Below are 26,988 nucleotides of genomic sequence, written 5' to 3'. Positions count from 1 at the left end.
ATCGCGGTGCGTGGGCCTCTCACTATCGCGGCCTCTCTTGTTGCGGAGCACAGGCTCCAGACGCGCAGGCTCAGTAGTTGTGGCTCACGGGCCTAGTTGCTCCATGGCATGTGGGATCTTCCCAGACCAGGGCTCGAACCCGTGTCCCCTGCATTGGCAGGCAGATTCTCAACCACTGCGCCACCAGGGAAGCCCCGGAAACAGACATTTCTGATTCCATGGCACAGAATTAAGGGAAGGGCGAAGGAAAGCGTGAAGAGAAGTTGGCTCCAGCATGTGAAGCGCAGACACTGGGGAGAACCGACCCAGCCTCCAACCTGCTCAGGTGTGGGAGGGCAATGCTGTCTGAGTGCCAGGAGCTCCACTTGCTCCTCTGCTTCAAGCAGTGATGGTGCCATTTCCACGCCTGGGAAACCCAGGGCCAGGAGCCAATTTAAACCTGGTAAGTGAAGTCAGGAGAGTACCTGAACCAGAGCTGGCTGTCAGCTTGTGCAAAATAGCCAGCCTCTCCAAGTACTGCAATTTGAGGAATTATCTTACATCTCCACCCTCTCCTCACCACACCTGAAATCCAACCACAAGACTGTTGGTGCCAATGAGGTGTAAGGCTTGCCATGCCAATACCCCTAAGACAATGAGTGCACTGGCTGTTGGGAAAGTTAATCTCTGGGAACCTCAGTTTCCTCATCTGTACAGTGGAAAAAATACTGCCTACCTCTGTTTCCATATGGGGAGTTGGTAAGAGGATCAAATATGATGAACAGGAAAGCCCTTTTGTAAACAGTAAAACATTATACAAACCCAAGATAGTGCATGTATTCATTTTTCTGGGGCCTCAGCTTCCACAATTATGGAAAATTCCTTCCAGATCCCTCATTCTATATTTATTACAATGTTTTCTACACTCAAGTGTACACAGCATTAAAAAGTTGTTGAGAGAGTAAATCCTAAGAGTTCTCATCACAAGGAGAAATTTTTTTCCTTTACTCTTTTCTTCTTTCTTTTCTTTTTATTGTATCTGTATGAGAAGATAGATCTTAGCTGAACCTACTGTGGTAATCATTTCACAATCTATGTAAATTGAACTATCATGCTGTGCACCTTAAACTTACACAGTGATGTATGTCAATTATTTCTCAATAAAACTGGGGAAAAATGACTTTAAAATTGTCATGGTTCCCCCACCCCTGCCACCTCCCACCTCCTATGGGGCCACCACATAATACGGAAACCAGAGTTTTTTGTCCAATCATTAGGCTCTGGCCATTTTATTGATGCCATAATTGCAGGGAAAGAAAGCTGGGTCACATGTTAGTTCCTGTCCAGCCCTGTGCTGGGTGCTGTTCCCAGGGTGTAGTTGCAGGGATTCTGGGTATAGAAGTGTGAATTCCCACCATTTGTCTGTCCCCCAGGTCAAGATCAGAAGGGAGGTGCTTTAATCCAATTTTGGCATTAAGTCATGGGAAGAGTTGCCCATTAGCTAATTTGCCCACAGTAGAGATTAGCTTATCTGATTAGCTCATTACCACCACCCACTTCTACCAACAGAAAGCAGAGCCTGAAGAGAACAGAAAAAGAATATGCTAGTTTTGATGGGAGGCAAAAAAAATTAAACGTTGGAACTCAAAAGGACCTAAGAGATGATCTAGTCAGGATGCTGTAAACTGAAAAACTCTGGCTTTATTGATCCTGTTCACCGGTGTAATGGTGTGTTTTCCTCACACCTGAATGCTTTTATATGCACTTTTCATTTATCACTCTCCTCTCCCTGTTATCCTTTTCCTGATTGCCACCCATAGCCATGTTATCTGCTTGGCCCATGGAGTGGCCCTGCCAGGGCTAGTCTCCAGCCTTTTGGTACCTGTCCTGGTGCCCTTTGGTTAGGGCTAAGCATCTATAAGGATACAGGCACTTAAAGCAGAAGGGAATGGAAAAAGGAGAGGAAGAATTGGACAGACAATACAATCTCTCCAAATCTTAGAAACCTCTGAATATCTCTTATAAAATGGAGTTAATGCTGCCTATCCTTAAAAAAAATCTGATCAGAGAAGGCATGTGAATTGCCTGGGATACAGTATGTCCTCATTGAATGTTTCTTTCCTTTTCTTCCCAGAGGGCTCAAGATGCTTTCCAACACTCTTGCCTTGTGACTCTACATCCCTTACCTAAAGAAGTAGGTAAGGAGCTCATGTGATTATGGTGCTTCAGAAGGGTGAACGGAGGCAGAGAATCAGGAAGTGATCTGCCCCTCATCACTCAAGGCAGGCACTTGCACTACAACTGTCACCCAGTTACCCAGCCAACTCCTAACAGCAGTAGGAGCTATGCCGCCAATGCTACCCATGACCTGGGTGCTGCATGGTGTCAATACTACTGCTTTTGGCCACTGATTCCACACAAGTGAAGCAGCCAATGGCAGAGACCAGTAACAACAAACAAGCTAAGAGGTTTCTCACTGGTTTCTTTTCCCTGCTTTATTCCTCTGAAGAACAATGCATCCCCCAGTCAGATTCTTGTCTTTTGGGTTGTCCCCTGGGTCAGCTCACTGTCAGCCCACGGAGCCCAACCCAGCCAGTCATCTCAGCAACCTAGCTAAAACTTCAGTCAACAGGGGCAAAATGATCCTTTGACATCATGGAAAGCCACCACCAAGGGGCTGGGCACTGTCTGGCCTCATGAGCTGGGTGCCCAAAAGGACTGCCCAGCTCCAATTAGCTGGTCCATTGGTGGGACTCCTGTGCCCTGGGCCAGTCTCCTGATCTGTTTGTTCGTGACCATTAACCCGACTTTCAATGACACCATTAACTCGACTTTCAATGACTAAGTCAATCAGATCACAATAGAAACCAGGGGGGTCCAGCCCTGGCTGAAATCTTGGCATTTTGGTCACTAGTAACCAGTGACCTTACAGCTGAACCCCACCTCCTCTTTCCCTCTCTCCTCGTGGTATTATCTTTCTTTGGATTTTCCATGTAGTTTCATTGCTTAGCAGCTGGCTCCCTGGGTTTTATCATCACTAATTTCCTCTTTGTCTAAGTCCTACTCTCCCTCTGCCTCTGCCTCCCTCCACATTACTCTTTCTTCCTCCTTCTCCTCCTCCCTGTCTCCTTTCTGTAAACATTCCTGGAAATGCTTGTGCTCCTGATGAGAACTGAAGAAATCTGTTGAAGAGAGAGAGCTAGGAGAATTTACTGGTTAAAAGCAGAAGCTCTGAGGACCTCCCTGGCAGTCCAGTGGTTAAGACTCCACGGTCCCATCACAGAGGACATGGGTTAGATCCCTGTTCGGGGAACTGGGATCCCACATGCCATGCTGCATGGCCAAAAAATAAAAAGCAGAATCTTTGGTATCAGCTTTGAGTTTGAAGCCAAGATTTGCCACTTAGCAACTGTGTAAGTTTGGCCATATGATCTAGCCACCCTGAACCTCAGTTTCCTCATCTTGACAACAGGTGTAACAATACTCATTTCATGGGGTCAAGGGTAACACTGTGTTATGTAAACTGTTTTGTTAGCAACTTGCCTAGCATATGATATACTCTAAATAAAATTTAAATTAACACAGTCTTTGTTCTGTATCGTGGTTTAAAACAATAAGGTTCCAGCTGGGTTCCTTGAAGGTCTGAGGCTCTAAGACTTGCCAGGGATGGAGAGGTGTGTGGTGGATGGCAACAGGTTGAGCCCTACTTACTCTCCCACTTTCAAAACAGATCCTATTTTTTCTCTTTTTCATGTTGGGTCTCTGAAGAATATTCTGAAAAAAGGATTCCATTGCCGCGAAAAAAATTCTGGAACTGGCTTAAACTGACTTTTCACCTGTCCTTTTCCTAGTATTTTCCTCTTTGTGTTCATTCCAAAGGCACTTAGAACCTACAAAATCATTGTTCCACTCCCCGTTGCTTCCTTGAACTTGAACCTCCCTCTCTCTATGAAAAATTGTAACTGACATTTCTATTCTGTAAAGAAGATATCGAGGAGTTTAGCCCACCCAGCAGACTTTCTTGGGAGTTTGTTTCACAGGCCTATCAGATAGTGAAAGACAGTTATTAGGTGCTTGGTTTCATTTGAAAAAAGCTGATTGCCCATTTTCTTTACCATTTGAGAAATGTGGTTACACCCTGAATTTCACACGAGAGCCTGTGGTTGTGAATTACATCTGAAAAAGCGCTCTCCATACTAGGCAATGTTGTTTCACTACCTTAAAAAAATTCTCTAAAAAAAAAAAAAAAAAAATGACCTTATTGAAAACAGACCAGAAAGAAAAGTCATCTTTATGATCTGTAATTCCCTCCATGTTCCCCTGGAGGTAGAGGTCCGGGTAACCTGATGCTCACAAACGCATTCAGGCTTCCAGGAGGTTCTAGGCTTCTGGCACGTAAGCTCAGAGGCCTCCTTCTCCAGCCTTATCCGTTTTGCATGCCCCCATTTGCATCCCTTGTGTTTTGCCAAGAGAGGTAGGATGTTGCGGGTGCCTACAGAGGAAAGAATTCTACGTGGTTACTCGCCCCGGTGGTGAGCCCATATGAAGATGTGTGTGGTTGAGATGAACCACTCTAGGATTAATGTCCACTAAAGATCATGTGTACAGACAGCACTGTGTGAGGACCCAGGAAACCAAGAGGCACATTTGATTGAAAGTTCAATGGTAGCAAAGTTCATGACAATATCATATATCAGTGTAGTCCCAGGGCCTAACACATTGCTGCCACATAACAGACACTCAAGAAAGAGCCACTGAATGATGAATGAATGAATGAATAAGAAAAAACAGCTTAAGAAAGAGCCGTTCTCCCTTACCTCCCCTGCCTATTCCACAGTAGTTCACAGTGGGGCTGATGGCCTTTCTGCTTCCCCTCCAATCCATCCTTCCATGCTGCAGCAAGAGTGAGTCAGCTGAAATATAAATAAAGTCTTGTCACTCCTGTGCTTCAAACCCTCCACCTAGGACTTAAAATATAATCAAAATCTTTGCCTTGGCCTACCAAGCCTGTGTGGTATGGTTCCTGGCTAGCTCAGTGACCTCATCTCCTTTCCTCCTATCCCCTTAATCTCTGAGCCACTCTGACCTATTGCGTGCAGCCTGGACAAGCCAAGCTCAATCCTGCCTCAGGGCCTTTGTACTTGCTATTTCACTAGCCTGAAACACTCTTCCTCTAGATTTTTAAATGAAAAGATATTTTCTTGTCATTCAAACCTCATGTCAAATGATACTCCTCAGGGTGGCCTTTCTTGAGCACTCAATCTAAAGTAGCCACCTGTTGGGACTTCCCTGGTGGCACAGTGGTTAAGAATCTGCCTGCCAATTCAGGGGACATGGGTTTGATCCCTGGTCCAGGAAGATCCCATGTGCCGCAGAGCAACTAAGCCCATGTGCCACAACTACTGAGCCTGCGCTCTAGAGCCCACAAGCCGCAACTACTGAGCCCGTGTGCCACAACTACTGAAGCCCGCTTGCCTAGAGCCCGTGCTCCACAACAAAGAGTAGCCCCCCCCTCACTGCAACTAGAGAAAGCCTGCGTGCAGCAACAAAGACCCAACGCAGCCAAAAATAGATAAATAAATAAATATTTTTTAAATGAAAAAAAAATTTTAAAGTAAAAAATAAATAAAGTAGCCACCTGTTCATTCTCTATCACATCACCATTTTCTTTTTCTTCATAGCAATAAGCACTTGGAAATAGTTTCACTCATTTCTTTGTTTTCACAATTATTGTCAGTCTTGTGCTCTAAAATGCAAGCTCCTTCTATTGTGTGCACCACTGATAACTCTCCAATGCCTGGAACAGAATTGCACCTGCAGGCCTTGATGGATATTTTGGATGAATTAATAAATGCAGCCTTGGCATCCTGAGGGTTCTGGGCAACACCAAGTGAATTCTCCCAGGGGGCCAATGCATCAGAAACAGAAGATAGATGCCTCAAATAGAAGGGTCAAGAAGGAAGAATTATAAATGATAATAGCTAACATTTGTAGAGCACTTACTATATGTCAGATATTTTTCCAAGCCCTCAATATTTATCTTTTATAATTCTCACAACGATCCTTGGAGGTAGGTCAAATTATTCCTATTTTATAGTTAAGTAACTGGTACAAAGAGAGTAAACAACATATCCTCTGACAAAGGTGGAAAATGGAAGATCAAAGAAGCAAACCAAACTATGAACCACTACGCTACAATGCTTCTCTCAAACTGTCTTACTCAGAGCATACATGGGCTAACAGCCACCCTTGGGGAGAGACTGTAGGAGGCAGGTAGAAATATGGAGCAAGTCATAACATCACTAATCATTAGAGAAATGCAAATCAAAACCACAATGAGGTATCACTTCACACTGGTCAGAATGGCCATCACCAATATGTCTACAAATTTGATTATGCTGTAGAGGGTGTGGAGAAAAGGGAACCCTCCTACACTGTTGGGAATGTAAATTGGTGCAGCCACTATGGAAAACAGTATGGAGATTCCTCAAAAAACTAAAAATAGAGTCACCATATGATCCAGCAATCCCCTTCCTGGGCACATATCCAGAAAAGATGAAAGCTATAATTCTAAAAGATACATGCACCCCAATGTTCATAGCAGCATTATTTACAAATAGCCAAGATATGGAAACAACCTATGTATCCATCAACAGATGAATGGATAAAGAAGATGTGGTATATATACACAATGGAATACTACTTAGCCATAAAAAAGAATGAAATAATGCCATTCGCAGCAACATGGATGCACCTAGAGATTATCATACTAAGGGAAGTAAGTCAGACAGAGAAAGACAAATATCGTATGTATCACTTATATGTGGAATCTAAAAAAAATGATACAAATGAACTTATTTATAAAACAGAAACAGACTCACAGACATAGAAAACAAACTTATGGTTACCAAAGGGGAAAGGCAGGGGAGGAATAAATTAGGAGCTTGGGATTAACAGATACACACCATTATATTAAAAATAGATAAACAATAAGGTCCTACCATATAGCACAGGGAACTATATTGAATATCTTGTAATAATCTATAATGGAAGAGAATCTGAAAAAGAATGTACACATATGTGTGTGTATACATATATATATATATATATAACTGAATCACTTGCTGTACACCTGAAACTAACACAACATTCTAAATCAACTATACTTCAATTTAAAAAAAAGAATTTGCCAATGAAAAAGAAAGAAAAATGAAATATGGAGTAAGGCAGGTATTGATATCAAAGTAAACACAGATGTACCTCCAGGCTGGCAAAGTCTAAAGCCATGAGTAAACCTAATGAATGGTCTCATGTTGATAGAAAATGCTCTGGAGTCTGCCATTTAGCCCTTTGACCAAAAACATGTCTGGTAAAACTGCATGTCCACAGCTGTAGCAGTACCTGGGCAGTCTCTCTGCCACCACCCAGGCTTGTGTGGCCTATAGGCTGACAGCCTACAGACAAGTTTTGCTTAATCCTCATGGTATGGCCTAAATAAACATTTTTAAAAATTATACCTGTGGCCAACCTTTAAAATCAGGATACTTCACATTTAAGTTCAGATTTCTGGCTTCCATCAAAACATCACAAGAACTGGTAACACTAATCTTGGTTTTGCACTTGGCACAGTCAGCCAGAACTGAGTCACAGCTGTCTTTCTGGAAAGGAGCATGTGCATCCAGTTCACCATGGTCCCCATCACTCCCTAGTTTGTCTTTAATACTGAGCCATATATTTCTGCCTACGTGTATTCACTTACATGAGTCGTGTATCCTCTGAGCGTTTGAGTTAATGATCCCTGGTGGGCATTTAACACCACACCCTGCACTGCTGAGACAGCTCTGACTGGCCTCCCAGCCTCCAGTCTTTACCGCTCCACAGCCATGCTTCCCAGTGCCACCAGATCCCACATAACAGTTAGGAAAGGGATCAGCCACATAGCCATAATTCAAAACCAAGTTCATCCCTGGCACTGTGTTGCTGTCCTCCCCTCCCCACACTTTCCTCACCTTTAAAATGTGAGAATAATAACACCCACCTTGGATGGCCATAAAGCATTTTAAATACTAACAAATTCCATGGCACATATGCCATTCTGGGCATCATATATTATTTATCTCTGTCTCTATTGTTCTTTTACCCAGAATGTTCAGCACTTTATTGAAAATAATAAGAGACACAAAGAAGCAAGAAAAAAAAATACCCTCCTGTCAAGAGATAAAATATGCAACAGAACCAGACCCAGAAATAACCTAGATGTTAGAAGCATCAGACAGGGACATTTTAACTACTCTAATGAATACGTTAAAGGACTTAGTATTAAAAAGGTGGACGAAATGTATGGATCATAGGGAATTTCAGCAAAGAGATGGAAGCTATTAAAAAAGGGTCAGATGGAAATGCTAAACATGAAAACACAACATCAGAGATGAAGAACTGCCCAGGCAGGCTTGTCAACAAATGGGACACAGCAGAAGAAAGGATAAGTGAATTTGAAGATAGAGGTTATTTTTACAAATATGAAAAGAGAAGAACAATCAGTGGAAAAACACCCAGGAGCTGTGAGACCATATCATATTGCCCGACATAAATGAAACTGAGTGCCAGAAGAAGAGAGAGAATGGGGCAGATGAAGTATGTGAACAGATCATGGCCAGTAAGAGAAATAGACAAATCAACAATTATAGTTGGAGATTTCAACTTTTTTCTTGTCAATAATTGATAGAAAAATTAGACAAAAATTATTAAATATATAGATAACTTGAACAATACTACCAAGCAACTTGACCTAATGTATAGAATACTTCATCTCAGAGAATTTACTTTCTTTTCAAATGTTCATGAAATATTCAAAAGTAGTCCATATTCTGGGGCATAAAACGAATCTCAATAAATTTAAAAGGATTAAAAACACAGAAAGGTATATTTTCTGATGACAATGGTGGTCAACTATAAATCAGCAACAGAATGACACCAAGAAAATTCTTAAATATGTGGGTAATAAACAGAACACTTCTAAATAATCTACAGGTCAAAGAAGAAATAACAAGAGAAATTAAACATATGTTTAAATTGAAATGATAAGAAATCTTAAAATTTGTAGGATCCAGCTAAAGCAGTGTTTAAAGAGGAACTGATGGTATTAAATGCTCATATTAGAAAAGAAGAAAGGTCTAAAATCAATTATCTAAGTTTCCACCTTATGAAACTAAAAAATTAAGAGCAAATTAAACCCAAAGTAAATAAAAGGAAGGAGATAATAAAGATAAGAGCAGAAAACATTGAAATAGAAAACAGAAATTAGTAAGCAAAACAATGAAACCAAAAGCTGGTGCTTTGGAAAGATCAATAAAATTGGTAAACCTCTATATATACAGATCAAGAAAAAAGGACAGAGACCCAAATTACCAATGTTATGAATGAAAGAAGGACTGTCACAGCAGATCTATCAGACGTTGGGAAGGATAATGTTATTTTATGAACAACTTCCTGACAATAAATTTGATAACATAGATGAAATAAACAAATTCCTTACTAAAACTCATTCAAGAAGAAAGGGGAAACTTGGGTGGCCTTATATCTATTAAAGAGATTGTATTCATAGTTAAAGTCCTTCCCACAAAGAAGAACTCCAGTTTTACCAGGGGATTCTACCTAACATTTAAAGAAGATACAGTATCAATTCTACATGAACTCTTTCAAAAAATAAAAGAGGAGAAAACACTTTCCAACTTGTTTTACCAGGCTGGCATTACCCTGACATTAACCACACAACCCAGCAATTCTATTCTGAGGAATTTACCCAAGGGAAATGAAAACATACGTCCTCCCAAGGATTCATACAGGAATGTTTATTGTATCTTTATTCCTAATAGCCCCAAACTGGAAAAAACACAAACGTCCATCAGTTGGTGAGTGGATAAACAAATTGTGGCATATAGTGGAATACTACTCAGCAATAAAAAGGAACAAAACAGTGATTCATTCAGAAACATGGATGAATCTCAAAAGCAATATTCTAAGTGAATAAAAAGACACAAAAGACTACATACTGTATGATTCCATTTAAAAGACAGTCTAGAAAAGGCAAAAGTATAGGGACAGAAAACAGATGAGTGGTTTCTAGGGGCTGGGAATGGGGAGAGGGGGTTAACTGCAAAGAGGCATGAAGAAACTTCTTGGGATGATAGAAATGTTCTATCTTTTGATTGTGATAGCAGTTACTCAGCTGCATATATTTGTCAAAGCTCATCAAACTGTACACTTTAAAAGAGTGATTTTTATCATATCTAAATTATACCTCAGCAAATTTTAAACCTCTTTAAGAATGTTACCATTAGGGGAGACTGGGTAAAAAGTACACAGGATTTTTCTGTAGCATTTTGTACAGATGTATGTGAATCTACAACTATAACAAAATAAAAATTTTTTAAATAATAAAAATTTTTTAATTATAAGAGACTTTAAAATCTCTTTAAGAGAAGGATGGAGCAGAAAACGTTACTTCTATTCATTAAAATAAGAAGAAAAAGGTTTACACGATAAATCAGGGCTCAGAAAGAATGTAGATTATACCCCTAGGTAAAGAGTTCAAGGTAATTTACCCAAAGTCATATTCGTGTGAGAGAGGGCGATGGCTTCTCCCCCTGAGCTTGCTCAAGTTGCCATCAGAAAGCCACTGCCAGTTATGATTCAAAATGTTCCCAAAGATTAGAAGGAATCCTGCAATGCTCAACAACAAACTTCAGCTTGCGATCTTACCAAAAAAGCTCATGGTGACAGTTGTGCCAAGAATCAAAGTCAAACAGCAACCATTCCAAATCTCCCAGCCGTACTTTCCACCAGTAGAGAAGGCCAAGACAGGACAAGTGACCTTTGCCTAATGAGAGACTGGTGAGCTACAAAAATACTTCCCCAAAAGTCCACGGGGGCATGAAGTGCTAGAGCTGTCCACAGCAGTTGGTGAAGTTCCTCTTTTGGGTTCCACATCTGCCTGGCAGACTTCCTCCATTTGGTCTGGCAGACCAGGTTCCAATTACCACAGGCTGGCATCACTATGGACCAAGCAGGGGATGAGGCATTCTGGGAGGAAGCAAAGGGGCAAACGGTCAAAGAGGGTCTGAACTTTGGTTTAGGGACAAGGCCCTCCATGCATTCCTCTAGAAGCTGGAACTTGACTTTCATCAGAGGACTTGAGGTTCATCCTGGTTTGGTTATTGTGGGACCTTGTGCAAATTCTTTAACCTCAGAATTCTCAACACTGATGGTCATAATACTTCGTAAGAGAGATATTAAGATGTAATGAGGTCATGGTTATTCAAATGTTGGATTTCTCTTTTTCCCTAAGCCAGTGTTTCCCAAGGTGTAGCACCAAGGGGGTACATCAGAAAATTTTGGGTTATAATAGACTTTTAAATTTTAATACTTATAAACTTAATTTAAAGGGTATTAGAAAAGTAGAACTAGCCCATCTACCTTGCTAAGATGAAATTAAGTTTAAAATGGAATCCAAGGGACTTCCCTGGTGGCACAGTGGTTAAGAATTCACCTGCCAACGCAGGGGAAATGGGTTCCGGCCTTGGCCCGGGAAGATCCCACATGCCGTGGAGCAACTAAGCCCGTGCGCCACAACCACTGACCCTGTGCTCTAGAGCCCGCAAGCCACAACTACTGAGCCAACGTGCTGCAACCTAGAGCCCATGCTCCACAACAAGAGAAGCCACCGCAATGAGAAGCCCACGCACCGCAACGAAGAGTAGCCCCCGCTCACCGCAACTAGAGAAAGCCCGCGCGCAGCTACGAAGACCCAACGCAGCCAAAAATAAATAAATAAATAAATAAGTTTATAAAAATAAAAAAATAAAATAAAATGGAATCCAAGTGAAACCTATGTTAGAAATATATTAGGTTAATAATTTTTTAAATGTAGTAAGTAGATATAGCAGAAATTATAAAGATGATTAAAATTTGAGAAATAATACTGCCAGGGCTGTGAATATCATCCTTGGGTCTCCTGGAAGGAGCACTCAAGGTCTTTTACATTATATAACACAGTACTGTCTTTGTAAGAACCCAGGGACACATTGTTTTTGGTCACAGGATCAGATGCAGTTGTACTTCTCCCAAGGATTTGCTTTGGTTTATCTCATGAACATTGCAAACTGTGTAATCAATTAGGTTTCCCTGTTTGCACTGACAAGAAAGCTTAAAGCCTAAATTGGGGACCAGTTATCACATAATGTGTAGGACTGTATCATATTCATTGTTTATGAGCCTCACTCCTAACTCTTATTGTCATTTATTTTTTCAGTTCTCTTCTATGTTTAACTTACTGTCTTCCTATATTTTCATATCCTTTTAAACCACCTTAAATCTTCTTTGAAATAAAAGAGGAGATAAATTGTTAAATGTCCTAAGTTCTTTTTCTTTTCTTTACTTAAAGACAGCATAAGCAAAGTTTGTCCTTAAACTCCAGGGATTGTCCTTTCTGAATCTCTTGGTGTCCCTAGGTTAATATAGATTCAAGCATGCTTTGAGAAGAGTGAGACAATCAGCATTCAGTTTCATTTTGAAATCAGCCCTTGTCAAAAGCCATCCTTGTCAGTGTTACATCCCTGAGGTACAGAGAGTTATGACTGACTTCACACCTGGGTAACCCCACGGACCTTAAGTAAAATGGGAAATAGGTGCTGTGGTAGAATTGGGTTTCCTCCTTTTCCCTCAAAACCCAAGCTTTTGCTGACAAAAAAACAAAAAACGAAAAACGCAAGCTAAAATGATACCAAAATTTGGCGTCAGAGCACTCAGAATACCCACAGCAATGGAAAGCTACTTTATTCATAGTTTATACACTGAGTCTCCTAAACTAGCAGACTTTTCCTGCCTGCATCTCCCGGTACCTACCAGTGTTTTCTCCAGTGTGAGAAGTTTTGGATCAACTTCTCATATTTTTCAGTGTCTTCGTTACATTATATTTTCTGAGCCTCATTTTCTTCTCTATGAAATAAAGATAATCTCTACTCTACCTATTTCAACATGAAGTTACAATAAAACAAAATACAATACAATATTCGCCAGGACTCTCTAAGTTGCATATGACAAAAATTCAACTCAGACTAGCTAAGGGCAAAAGATAGATGGGGGGTCGGGGGGTGGAGTGGGGGAGGAGATTATTTAGAAATTATTCATATGAAGATTGAATAACCAAATCAGTGCATAATGGTGGATCTCAGAGACCTCTGGAATCAGAAACTTAAATGCCACCAACACCCTCTCTGTGTGTCTCATGTGTTTCGTTCTGTAGGTCAACTTTATTCTTTCTTGAACTATACTCATAGCTTCCGTATCTCAAATCTCACAATGCACAAACCCACAGAGGAACTGAGACTCACTTTCTCTAGTCCCAAACTCAAAAATCCTACAAACGGATCTAACTGGCTAATCTTGGGTCAGCTACACACCACTGAACTCATCAACTATGGCTGTAAGTTTGGGTATTAGGACTGGCTCATATCAGATCAAGTGTCTATCTGTGAGCCATTAAACACTATCTAGGACAAAGATCTTTAAAAAGATGAAGCTCCCACTCAAGTCACATTTTTTAACTTAGTGTAGAGAAAGAAGAGAAGAGAATATGGAGAAAGATAGACTGTTATGGGCAGAAAAAAAAATGAGAGAATTACTAAAGAGTGTTTAGGAAATCAGGATTATGAGACAAACATATGGTTTTCAAGTCACCCAGGACTTCAAGACTCATATCAAGTGCCACCTACTCCAAGAAACCTCTGCTGATAATTACTGCCAATTATGAAACCCTTCCGTCACTGGTCTACCCATTATGTTTATGTGAAATATAACTTCCACTAATTATATTTAATTTCTCATTTGAGTATATACTACATTAAATTGCCTTCTAGCACATTGACTATTTTAAGTTTTGTCTTCTCTGCTTGATTATTCCCCGATGATAGAAATTGGCTGTTTCTTGCTGATGTAGTCATAACGATTGGTGTTAACTTATTATTGCTCCCAGGAAAGATATTTGCATTTTAACTCGGGTCTGCCACATGCAAAGTCTGAACCCAAAGGAGTAATTATAATGTTGGGAATGTTACACGTACAACAGGACATCTTTGGCAGTCTAACTTAGAGCCCAAATGCTGTCAAATCAAATATAACCACCACCGTATGACTACATTTATCATCATCATGTCGTCATCATCAATTTTGGTTTGTTGATAAACTTAACGGCAGTTATACATCCAGGACGTACTATCTGGAGATGGGGAGGGGTGGGCAGCACTGCGTTATGGTTAAGATCATGGCCTCTGGAGCCAAGCAGACCTGAATTTGGTCTAAGTTCTGCCACTTAGTTGTGTGATTAAAGTCAAATTACTTCACACTGCTGAACATCTGTTCCTCACTATAAAGTGCGTACAACAATAGTACCTACCTCAAGGAGTTGTTTTCAGAATTATAATAAATGAGATAAGATGTCTAAAGCCCCTGGTACCTGGGAGTGTACCTGGTACACTGGCTCATATTAGGAAGTGCTCAATAAATGGTAGCATTTTGTTAAAGTTCTAATTCAAATAATGTGTCCCATTCCCGCATAAACATATATATTCATCAAGATACACCACACACACACACATACACACACACACAAAAGATACATGACACAACTTTTAGTTGGAGAATGCAATAATTGCATCTAAACTCTATGTGGAAGGGGCTACAGAATCACAATAGTATATTCAAGTATATTCCTACATAAACTCTAAAATCTTCTGCCAGGACATAGGACTGCAATTATCTTATAAAACTTTATTAAATTTATTAAAGTTGTTTAATTAAGACTTCCTACTAAGTCCCACACACAGACATATATAATAACACAACTATTCCTGCCCCCATCCCCTGGAGGGTAGCATGGACTCACAGCATACTTCATATGGACAAGAAACTAACCTTTTCTTGGTCACGCTACTGAAATTATGAGGTGGTTTCTTTATTGTAGCATAACCTATCCTTATCTGACTATAAAAGACTTCTTAATTTTTTCCCCAGTGTGCACTTAAAACTGCCCTTCCAGAACTTCCTCTCCCCATGCTTCAGATCTTTACTTGCTGCTTTCTCCATTGAAACACACCTCTCCTATATCCCATGTCTTCAGGGACAATGAATTCTATGTGAATTCCTGCTGACTTGTTAAAGGCTACAGAAGCATAAAAATGTTATCCTTTCAAGAAACATACTTATAATTTAGCTAGAGCCAAATGCAACAAAATGTCTTATCCCAAAGGAGTGAATTTTTAACAGCATGGAAGTCCAAAGAGAAAGAAATTTAAACATGTTAAGACATTTCTGACTATCATATTAAAAATGTCTCATTATAATTTTATACTTCATAAGGAACTTGTATATTCAGTATCTCAGGGCAACATTATTATCCCCATTATGCAAATAAAGGAACTGGGGCTAAGAAAGTTTCATTTGATTGCTCAAGTTCACATGGCTGATAAATGATAGATTCAGAAATATTTAATCCAGATCTTTTAATCCAGATCTACTCCAAGCACAGAGTCCATTCATTCAATGAATAATTGTATATTATCTACTATATTCCAGACACTGTTCTAGACTTTGGAGATACAGCAGTAAATAAAACAGAAAAAAAAAAAATCTCCGATCTCACAGAGCTTACATTCTAGAGAGGGGAGATGAGGAGAGCCAAACAAAACAAAACAAAAAAACACATAAATTTATTTGGTGTCAGTTGGCAAAAGGCATAATGAAGAAAAATAAACAATGGTAAAGAGGACAGAGTATGCTAGAGGGTGCTATCTTATATAGGTAGTCACAGAAGGCCTTTATGAAAAGGTACATTTCAACAGAGACCCGAATGAAGGAAAGCAGCAAGCCATGCATCTATTTGAAGTATAGGCTTTCCAGATATGGGTGGCAGCAAGTGCAAAGGCCCTGAGACAAGAGTGTATCTGATGTTTCCAAGGAACAGCAGGAGGGCCAATCTGGGATGGATACAGGAGTGAGTAAACAATAGGAGATGAAACCAATGAGGAAGTAGAGGCAGATCACGGAGGGACAAGTGGGCCAATGCAAGGATTCTGGCTTTCTCCTGAATGAAATAAGAAGCCTTTGGAATACTTTGAACATAGGGGAGACAGGGCACTCTGACAGGAACTGGTGATGTAACAATAGATAACCAATAATAATTAATTAATTTGGGGGCACCAATTAAGATCATGCTTATAGGGAAACTTACAGTCTTAAGACCTTAAGACCTTAAGACCTTAAGTCTTAAGACCTTAAGAAAGAAGAAAGACTGAAAAAAGTCAATGATCTATGCTTCCATCTCAAGAAGTTAGACATGAAATAACAAATTAAACCCAAAGAAAGTGGGAGGAAAAAAAATGGTAAGAGTAGAAAGTAATTAAATAAAAAACTTATCCCTAGTGAGAAAAATTGAGATCAAAGAGAAGACACAAATAACCAACATCAGAAATGAAAAGGGCATCACTCTAGATATTTTAGACATTAAAAAGATCATAAGGGACAATATATTGAAACGTATTTCTAAATTCCAAATTTTTGAAGAAATAATCAAATTCCTAAAAAAATATAAATTATCAGAACTGACACAAGAAGAAAGAGAAAATTAAAATAATACTGTAACCATAAAATAAATTAATTACATAATTTAAAATTTTCCCAAAAGAAAACTGTAGGCCCAGATAGCATTACTGATGAGTTTTACCAAACATATAAAGAAGAAATCATCTCAGACTTTACAATAAATAAAATGGAACCCTCATCAACTGGTTTTGAGGTCACCATAGCCTTGACACCAAAAACTGAGGAGGGTATTCTGAGGAAGGAAAATTATGGACTAATCTTATGCATGAACACTGATACATTTAAAGCCAGCAATATGTAAAGAACAATGTATCACAATCAAGTAGAGTTTATTCCAGGAATGTAAAGTTGAGTTGACATTTATAAACCTATACATGTAATTTACCATATTAAAAGAGTAAGCAGAAAAATCATGATTATCTCAAGAAAGAAGGGAAATATGTTGAGTACTTCGAAGAGGAGAAAAATATTCATTCATCATATTTTTCATATGGGTAATGTCGCCTATTTCATTTCTAATTTTATTTATTTGAGTCCTCATTGTTCTTCTTGGTAAATCTAGCTAACGGTTTTATCTATTTTATCTTTTAAAAAAAACAGCTCTTAGTTTCATTTATCTTTTCTATTGTCTTTTTAGTCTCTCACTTATTTCCACTCAGATCTTTGTTATTTCATTCCTTCTGCAAACTTTAGGCTTAGTTTGCTCTTCTTTTTCTAGTTTCTTAAGGTGTAAAGTAAGATTATTTCTTTGAGATTTTTCTTTTTACTTAATGTAGGTGTCTATCACTATATACCTCCATCTTAGAGCTTTAGCAAAAGCAACAAAAGAAAAAATCGATAAATTGAACTTTATCAAAATTTAAAACTTTTGTGCCTTGAAGGACACCATCAAGAAAGTAAAAAGACAGCCCACAGAATGAGAAAAATATTCACAAATCACATACCTGATAAGGAACTAGTATCTAGAATACATAAAGAACACATATATCTACATAATAGAAAGACAAATAACCCAATTAACAAATGGGCAAAGGATTTGAATAGACATTTCTACAAGAAAGGTATTAAATGGCCAATAAACACATGAAAAGACACTCCATATCATTAGTCATCGGGGAAATGCAAATCAAAACCACAATGAGATACCACATCACACCCACTAAAGATGGCCAGAATCAAAAAGTCGGGTAAACAACAAGTGTTGGTAAGACTGTAGAGAAATTGGAACCCTCATACACGGCTGATGGGGATGTAAAATGGTACAGCCACTTTGGAAAACAGTCTGGCAGTTCCTCAAATGATCAAGCATAGAGTTACCATATGACCCAGCCATTCCAACCCTAGGTAACAACCCCAAGAGATATTAAAACGTATGTCCACACAGAAACTTGGATACAAATGTCATAGCAGAATTATTCATAGTAGCAAAAAGGTGGAAACAACCCAAATATCCATCAACAGACAAATGGATAAACCAAATGTGATACAGTCATACAATGGACTATTATTTGTGCATAAGAAGGAATGAAGCACTGACATTTGCTATATATGGATGAAGCTTGCAAACAAAAGAAGAAAAGAAGCTAGTCACAAAAGACCACATATTATATGTTTCCATTTGTATGAAATGTCCAGAATTGAAACCTATAGAAACAGAAAGTAGATGAGTGTTTGCGTAGGGAAGCAACCAGGTTATTAGGAGCATGACAGCTAAAGAATATGGGGCTCATCTCAAGGTGATGAAAAGATTCTAAACTTGACTATGGAAATGGCTGCACATATGTGAATGTACTAAAAATCATTTAATTGTACACTTTAAATGGGAGAATTGTATGGTATGCAAATTACAGTTCAATAGAGCTATGTCTTAAAAAAGGAAAAAACATTAGATTTCAAGGACTGAGTACAAAAAGGAATGTAAGGTATCTCATTAATTAATTTTTGGTTTTGGCTGCATCGGGTCTTCGTTGCTGCGCACGGGCTTTCTCTAGTTGTGGCAAGAGGGGGCTACTCTTCGTTGCAGTGCGCGGTCTTCTCATTGTGGTGGTTTCTCTTGTTGCAGAGCACGGGCTCTAGGCGTGTGGGTTTCAGTAGTTGTGGCACGCAGGCTCAGTAGTTGTGGCTCACAAGCTCTAGAGCGCAGGCTCAGTAGTTGTGGCGCACGAGCTTAGTTACTCTGTGGCATGTGGGATCTTCCCGGACCAGGGCTCGACCCCGTGTCCCCTGCATTGGCAGGTGGATTCTTAACCACTGTGCCACCAGGGAAGTCCCTCATTAATTAATTTTAACATTGATTATATTTTGAGATGATAATGTTCCAAGTTGATAAAATATATTATTAAAACTAATTTCACTTGTTTCTTTTCACTTTTTTTAAACATAACTACTTGAAAATTCAAAATGACATATGTGACCCACATTATATTTCTATTGGATGGTGCTGTTTTAGAGATCTTACTTAAAAGATAAACTCTCTGAGCCTCAATTTCCTCATTCTTTATGAAGCAGTTATAATAGTACTGACCTCACAGGGCTGTGGCAGGGATTAAATGAGATAATGGTTTTAGAGAATTTAGCATGTGAACCTTAGCTCTTATTATAAATGCTGGGTCTTATTATCAAGGAAGCCCCTGGGTATCACCGAATACAGCCATCATATCAAAAACCTCTAGCAGAAACTCTGAATTTATTTTACTATCATAAACTTATTTTTAGAACTGAAAGGGATCTTAGAAACTACCGCATCCAAGAATCGCCAACTGTCATCTTGCAGATTTATTGTTTAGACCACACCATGGTTTTTAGAAATTGGATCTGAATATTTTTATTGTGAGACTGTGCTCTCCACTTGGCCACAGGCCCAACCACTCCCAATTCCCTTGGCAGAGCCTTACATTTGGGTCACCTCTTTGGTGCTGAAGGCATTTGAGTTTGGACTTCGTCTTCAACTGGTCCAAGCCCCTCACTTATCTGCTGAAGAAACGGCAGCCCATGGAGGAGGACACTCAGCTGGTAGGTGCAGAACCAGGACTATAATTCAGTCTGCAGAGAGCCAGGCCAGCACCTCCTCCATACACACCAACGTCTGGAAGATCCTGACTGAGGGGGCAGGAACACAAGATGTCCAGCTGTTGTTATAACATGCAACCCTTGGAGGCCTTGGTGGGACTGTGAGTTGCTCTTTAGTTTACCACTGGAGCAAATCAATCATTACTGTAGGTAATTACTGTAGGTTATGATAACTTTACTGGAGACCAGTGGGTCATCCTGGTGGGGAGAGAGAGAAGATGGTACCTGGAAATCAGTACTTCCAAATAGCCTGGTCTAAGATGCCCCAAATCCAGCCCTCAGTAAATCTGCCAATTAGCCCTCCCTGCAGCATTATTTCCTTCCTCACATTTGTTTACCAAATCAAACTTAACAAAGCTCAGTCATTTGATTCCCAGAGTAAACCCACTGAGAAAAAGGTGACCTGGAATAATTATTTCCATTTTATTTTTGAGGAGACTGGACCGACAAGAGGTCAGAAATTGTAGCACGAAGCAAGGACCCAAAGATTTCCCAAAGTTCACTCCATGCATATTTTGTTTCTAACATATCCAAATGCCACCTGCACTATTCCATTTTGTGGGGTTTTCTTAAAAATGGGCACTTACTAATTTTCTTAAGTCAATTGATACTGAGAAGAAATTTTACTTCATTACCTGAAATAGAAAACCAGCATCACTTGCCAAAAATAGATTAATAAATACAATGTAAAATTCTAATTAGAAACTGTTGCCTGGAGAGCTTTTAAAAGTCCCAATGCCCAGGCCGTACCCCTGGACCTACTAAAGCAGTATTCCGGCGGAGGGAGGAGGAGACCAGACAAAAGTAATTTTTAAAGCTCTTTTCAAGAAATAGCAGTGTGAGCCAAGGATGAGACCCTCTAGAATTGATACTTCTGCCTTCTAAAACCTCTGCACCTGAGGCCCACTCTCTGTTAAAGAGATCAACAAGTGGTGGAGAGACGTTAAAGACACATCTAGCCCCAAACTGAGACCTCCGCCTCGATGCCTTCAGAAAAACTTTGAAATGGAAAAAAGTTCTCATTTGTGATTTGTAACTGTTTAATGGGTTGTTCCCTTACAGTCTAAAATCACCTCACATAGCACTTGCCCTTTGGAAAACACGGGACCAGAAGACCCCAGGTGGTCTGGTTTCTATTTCTGTGCACATTCCACTCCCACTTCCCAGCCAAAGACTCCATCAAGGTAATTCTGGAGAACCCCTACTCACCTCTGTGTGTTCTCCAGGAGGGTCTCCAAATGATTGCACTTACATCACACTTTCAGGCCCATCTTTCTATTTCAAAATGAATCCGTCCAGCGTTTCACATTAGAAAATCTTAAGGCAAAACCACATCTCCGTCTTCTTTCATTTCCTCCCAAGAAGCCCCTCATTTTCACCCAGGAATGTCTGGCCCTGGAGACGGTTTAAGCCAGCTGTGCCCTTTTGAATCTTAAACGGAAGTATCAGCAAGAGAGATGGTGCAGAAAGCCACATGACTTGCAGAGGGGCTTCTGCTGTTCAGTTTCTTTTTCTCCCTTCATCCCTGAGCACACACAAGCACTCAGTGACAGCCTATCCTGATCAAGGGATGGGTCTAGAATGAAAGCTGGACTTTTGAGTGGAGACTCCTGATCTCCAAGACGCTTCCTCTTCTGGCCTGGGCATCACCCCTAGAACTGGGTACCTGGCTGCATGGACTCAGGTTTGCAGAGCTGCCCCCGGAGGACAGCATGGCCTCAAGAGCAGGCAGCTTGGTTCACAAGCAGAAAATTGAACAAAGCTCTGATCTCCTCACTGCCTATATTTAAAACTCAAATGCTGACACGCTGTCTACCACCAGCTGAACCCTTCTCTCCTGTTTCCCTTAGAGCCTATGATCCAGCCTCCAGGTCTCCTCCCTGATTCTCTATCCCAAAGCTGCAAAGCTCCTGCTATGCCCGTAAGTCTAAAATGTCCTTCTGCTCCATCCCCACCTGTCCAAAGCCTACCCACCCTCAAGGCTGATTGCAAATGTCACCTCCTCCATGAAGCCTGAGATGACTTCTCCAGCCAAATAATAATAATAATAGAATTAATAATAATAAAATTAACATTAATAGCTAGCATTTATCAAGCGCTTGCTATTGGCAGGCACTAAGCTAAGAGCTCACATGTTTGATCTTGACCAAATCATACACTAGACAGTATCTCATTATCCCTGCCCTGCCATTTTCTATCTCTGTGACCTCTGTCAAGTTACTTTTTCTCTCTATGCCTCATTTTCCTCAGACACCAGTGGGGATTATAATGTATCTTCCTCATAAGGTTGTTGTAACAATAAAATAAATTAATGCACATAAAGCATGACACATGGTTTTTACTCAGTAAGTAGCATTAGTTCTTGTAAGAATATTACAAGAAGTAAATAATAATGCGTTAGTATTATCCTCATTTTACAGGTGAGGAAACAAAGGCACAGAGAGTTTAGGGTAAACAGCCCACGTTCAGTGAAGAGCAAGAATTTTACTTCTCTCTCTGGTCCTAAATTGGGCTTTGCTCATAGTGCTCAACCGTTCTTGTCAATTATTTGCATACCTGTCTGCTGTCATCTTTCCAGCTTCATTGTTTCACTTTTCCTCCTGTGGACACTAAACTCCAGGGTAGAACAAATGGGTGTCTCCTGGACACTGGGCCCCTGCATTTTCCTAGCTCCTTTTCCTAGCCCTCCCCGACTGACCCTCTTCTTGTAACAATACAGCTTCTCCTTCAAATCTACTGTGACTCCTCCTCCTTCATGTAATCTTGCCTTCAACCTCCCGAGTGGGCGTGGTCTCTCCACCCCTTCTGTTCCCCTAGCAGTTCATTTGGACTTTGAGCCTTCTCTCATCCTGCCCTGTTTAATAGCCATGTGAGCCCTTGGCTTATTTCCACTGCTAAACTGTAAACTCCTTATGAAAAGGGATTAGGGACTTCCCTGGTGGTGCAGTGGTTAAGACTCCATGATCCCAATGCAGGGGGCCAGCCAGGGTTCGATCCCTGGTCAGGGAACTAGATCTCACATGCATGCCGCAACTAAGAGTTCACATGCCACAACTAAGGAGCCAGTTAGCCACAACTAAGGAGCCCACCTGCCGCAACTAAGACCCAGCACAACCAAATAAATAAATAAATAAATAAATAAATAAATATTTTTTTAAAAAGAAAAAGAAAAGGGATTTACTCTCAACCAAACAATACACTAGGAATTCAATAAAAGTGTGATGGATGAAGGAATGGCTGAATAAATAAATAAATAAATAAATGCACTTGTTTTCATGTTTCCTTGGAGAGGATCCCTAGCTTCCTGGATGTGTTTAGTATCTGCATTGCATAGAAAACACTTATATCCTGAGCATTTTGAAGAGGAGATAACTGTTCATTCATCGTATCTTTCATGTGGACCGAGGAGATATTAAGAGAAGTTATATTCACTATGACTCCTAGTGTAGAATTCTGAGCTGTATTATACCTCGGCAAGTTTTATGCACGCTTTCCAGATGTTACAATCAGTCAGTACAGTCAAATTCCACCCATAGACATGTTTGTTGTAGTGATCAAAATATTGTTTTCAAAACTGAATTGAGGTATAGCCACTTTGGAAGACAGTTTGACAGTTTCTCATAAAACTAAACATACTCTTACTATACAAGCCAGCAATCATGCTCCTTGGTATCTACCCAAAGGAGTTGAAAACTTATGTCCACACAAAAACCTGCACATGGTTTTTATAAAGTTTATAGCAGCTTTATTCATAGTTGCCAAAGATGTCTTTCAGTAGATTAATAGATAAACTATGGTATATCCAGACAATGGAATATTATTCAGCACTAAAAAGCAATGAACTATCAAATCATGAAAAGACACAAAGGAACTTTAAATGCATATTTACAAAGTGAAAGAAGCCAGCCTGAAAAGGCTACATACTGTATGATTTCAACTACATAACATTCTGGTAAAAGCAAAATTATGAAGACAGTAAAAAGATCAGTGGTTGCCAGGAGTTGAGGAGGGGAGGGATGAATAGGTAGAGTGCAGAGGATTTTTAGGACAGTGAAAATACTCCATATGATACCACAATGATAGATACATGTCATTATAGATTCGTCTAAGCCCACAGAACGTACAATGCCAAGAGTGAACTCTAATGTAAATTATGGGCGCTGAATGATAATGACATGTCAACGTAGGTTCATCAGTTTTAACAGAGGTAGCACTCTGATGGGGATGTTGATAATGGGGGAGGCTGTGCATGTGTGGGGGGCAGGGGGTTTATGAGAAACCTCTGTACCTTCCCCTCAATTTTGCTGTAAACCTTAAACTGATATTAAAAATAAAGTGTAAATTTTGAAAAATTGAATTCGAATGCATTTAGATGGGACATGACTGTCCTAGTATTCTGATGTCTCCAGGACCATCCAGAAGCATATACACGGCACCCTTCGCTTATTTACCTTTTCTACCTGGCTCCTAAAAGCCCTAGATTTTGTCATCCTGCAAGTTTAGGCTAATAAGGGGTCTTTACTTCAAGCCTTAGCTCCAAAATTTCCAATAGAACAATGAGATAATCTCAACAAAGACAGAATACAATATTCAGGACTTCCCTGGTGGTCCAATGGTTAAGAATTGGTCTTGCAATGCAGGGGATGCCGGTTCGATCCCTGGTCTGGGAACTAAGATCCCGCATGCTGCGGAGCAACTAAGCCTGCGCACTGCAACTACTGAGCCTGCGCACTCTGGAGCCCGTGTGCCACAACTAGAGAGAAGCCCACATACCACAATGAAGAGCCCACGCACTACAAAGAAAGATGTCGCGTGGGGCAACTAAGACCCGACGCAGCCAAAAAATAAATAAATATTTAAAAATAAATAAATACAATATTCAAGTGGATATTGAAGAAAATGAGATATGAGCATCTGGAACTGTAATCAAGGACTATCTTGGTGTGTTTCTTAGTTTTATGACCAAGTACCCTGAGAACTCTTGCAGCTTTCAGAAGTGCCTGAGTATTCACTGGGAAATATTTTTATAAGTTATTAATCAACAGCACCAATTTTGTGCTCAACATTGTTCTAAAGATTGAAAGACATACAAGAGAAAGAGAAAATAGGCATCTTGACTCAAAGAACCTCATAATCTATTTATCTAGCCCTGGATGACAGGAGTCTCAAAAAAAAAGAAAAAAAACAATTACTGAATGTCTGTTGTAAGCCAGGTCCTGTTCATAGAGCATATGAATCCTCTTTGTGCAGTATCTCCTTCAATCTTCACAACAGCCCTTTGTGGTAGGTACTAGAAAAACCATCCCCATTGTAACATGAGGAAAGTACAGCACAGAAAGATTGAGTACCCTTCCCAATGCCATATAAACAATAAATGGTAGTCGGTGTTTAAGCATGTGGGCTCTTAGAGACCATTACATTTAACTACGCCCTACATTCCACCTCAGAAGGTAGCACGAGCTGATTTTAAATGTAATATGTAGTGAGGAAAGGTGGCTCCAGTTCAGGTCATCCATGTTCGAAGGGATATATTGCTATTTTCCATCCCCACTCCCAGCCCCCAATAAAGCCATGCTTTTTAAATTTTGTTAATTAACCACTCTCCATGTGGCAAACCGTGACAAGTCAGTGGATCCAGGAGGGAACTCAGATGACTACACCTTGCAAAGAGAACTTGGACCCTTCAATAGGCCAACAAGTGCAAAATTTCCAAGGCTAGGGATTTCCCCCAGGGAAGTATCTCTCTCTCTCTCTGATCATCTACCAGATAGAAGGAGATGGCCTAAGCCAACCTAAGAGCGCCTCTTCATTCAGAGTGGATTTTCTCATGCCTAAAGTGTTGACCAATGAGGACACATTTCACCTCTGAGTGATACTGTGGATTCTCCAGCTGATTTCCTGGGTCCAGCCATCACAAGGATGATATAAGGTTATCTCCATGCAAACTGGTTTCATCAGTGTCTCAACCAGCCTGGAAAATTTGCATATATGATGTCATGCAGAAAGAGAAAGTTAAACTGCCTTAAAGTCAACTGGTTCTACTGGCTACTGTTCATTGAAACAACATGGTGCTTATACTGCATCAAGGTTCCGGGGCATTCCAAAGACAGGTCTGCTCATCTGCTCACTAATCCTCACACTTCTCTCAGTCACCAAGAATGGCATCCAGCTAAAGAAACAGATGAGAGCAACCAAAGGAATGTGTTGGTAGAGCTGGGTGTTGAATTGCTTTTCTGCATGTTCTATAATCGTCTTCTGGCAGGATATTCCTGATTACGAGGGGCAACGCCCCGAGGCTTAGCCAGCTTAACTGCAGGTTCTGACAACAACCAACCCTTCAGAATCCTGGCATTTATTGCTTCATCAGGGGCCCCCAAATCTCTATTGCACATTGCATACTCATTTCCTCTGTTCAACAGCACATGCTTTCATGCTATTGCTGAAGATCTGTACTCATTTCTCACCTTTTCCCTCCTCTCCTCTATCCATAGCAGCCAGGCTGGCTTAGCACTCTGGGGCCACCTCTATTGATTTATGCGCAAATAGGACACAATTTCCAGAAAGGTGGCGATTTTCCTTCCTGGAATCCTCACACATAATGTTACTATGTGCTCAAATATGGATTTGAGAAAGGAAAAAGCGGCAAAGGAATATCTTCGTTCCATAGTCTGAAAGTAATATGTCTATTTCTGTGGTCCCCCAACTGTATACCAAGTCACCCCAGGGCAACATATAAATTCACAGAAGTGCTGGGAGATACTTGAAATTCCCTAAGGGAAACGTGAAATACTCAGCATCTGTTGAACACTGCACCAATTTAGGGTTGTTCAGCGTCAACATTGGATCATGCTGCATTCCTTTCAATGATGGCATATCTTTGCAATATCATGTTTTGTGCAGTAACTGTGATAAAACAAACAAACAAAAAGTCCCATAAGGAAATCTGTGGAACAGGAAATGAAGGTGGCAGCGTCCAATCTGATTCCAAAGTTTGAGTTGTTGCCCAGTGCCGAACAGGCATGTGCATCCCATTAGTAACCAGGTGATTTAACAGTGCAATAAAAATAGGATTATTTTCTTTCAATTTATGAGTATCATTTTTTCAAACGACTGCTAAAAATTGTTAGGACATAAAGACATTACATTGTTTGGACCTAACTACTTAATAAATGGAACCATTATGTATTTCTTTTGGCCTAAGGGCACCATGAAAAAAATCACTGGGGTACTAAGGGCTCCATAAACTGAGACGCTTTGGAAACCTCTGGTCCAGTCAATAATGCT

The 26,988-nt window shown here is 40.1% G+C and overlaps 1 long non-coding RNA gene across 3 annotated transcripts in view; it reads right to left on the bottom strand.

Annotated features, from left to right (window-relative positions):
• LOC137759730 (uncharacterized) overlaps positions 1–26,988 on the bottom strand; it is a 43,570-nt gene that overhangs the window by 8,188 nt on the left and 8,394 nt on the right. The window contains exons 3-4 of one of the 3 annotated variants that reach the window (XR_011073133.1): positions 10,741–11,061; positions 4,797–4,892 (exon numbers count right to left, since the gene is read on the bottom strand). The exons of 1 other annotated variant lie outside the window; for it this stretch is intronic. This is a non-coding gene — a long non-coding RNA (uncharacterized lncRNA). The remainder of the gene's footprint in view (positions 1–4,796; positions 4,893–10,740; positions 11,062–26,988) is intronic. One more of the 3 variants, XR_011073134.1, reaches the window with a different exon arrangement.

This window comes from Eschrichtius robustus, chromosome 2, assembly GCF_028021215.1.
Source record: "Eschrichtius robustus isolate mEscRob2 chromosome 2, mEscRob2.pri, whole genome shotgun sequence".
Classification (NCBI taxonomy): Eukaryota; Metazoa; Chordata; class Mammalia; order Artiodactyla; family Eschrichtiidae; genus Eschrichtius; species Eschrichtius robustus.
This window is presented reverse-complemented; position numbering and strand designations above follow the sequence as displayed.